General features: G+C 34.8%; 1 protein-coding gene across 1 annotated transcript in view; it reads left to right on the top strand.

Moving 5' to 3' along the window:
* LOC107744706 (exonuclease 1-like) overlaps positions 1-457 on the top strand; it is a 4,624-nt gene that overhangs the window by 1,653 nt on the left and 2,514 nt on the right. The gene's annotated exons all lie outside the window — the stretch shown is intronic.

The following is a 457-nucleotide window of genomic DNA, read 5'->3' as shown; positions in this document are numbered from 1 at the left end:
TAGCCCGTCGGGCAGAGTGGTGATACATTTTGGTAGCCCGACTGGAAAACACAATAGGAAGTCGGGCTAGCGATTTTGCGAGCCCTGCATATACTTGTTAAATTAGTGACATTTGAATGTGGCAACATAATATCGTGCTCTACAATATTTCTATGAATAAATCTCTGACAGAGACTATCAGCCAATCACTGTGTGCATAGTTAATAAGCATGCTGACATCATCCATAGCATTGAATATGGGCCCAGGTACTGACCACAGTCTGGTGTCATGCAAGTCTGCACTGCAAAAACTGCAAAAATGTTCTTATTTTCTGTATTTGTCTTGTTTTTCAGTGAAAGTATCTAAATGTCCTTACAAGATACATTTAAAATGGTCTAAAATAATAACAATTGTTATTAGAAATTTATATATATATATATATATATATATATATATTAGTGCTGTCAATCGATAAAA

This window comes from Sinocyclocheilus rhinocerous, unplaced genomic scaffold (assembly GCF_001515625.1).
Source record: "Sinocyclocheilus rhinocerous isolate Xijiao unplaced genomic scaffold, SAMN03320098_v1.1 scaffold851, whole genome shotgun sequence".
NCBI classification, from domain to species: domain Eukaryota; kingdom Metazoa; phylum Chordata; class Actinopteri; order Cypriniformes; family Cyprinidae; genus Sinocyclocheilus; species Sinocyclocheilus rhinocerous.
This window is presented reverse-complemented; position numbering and strand designations above follow the sequence as displayed.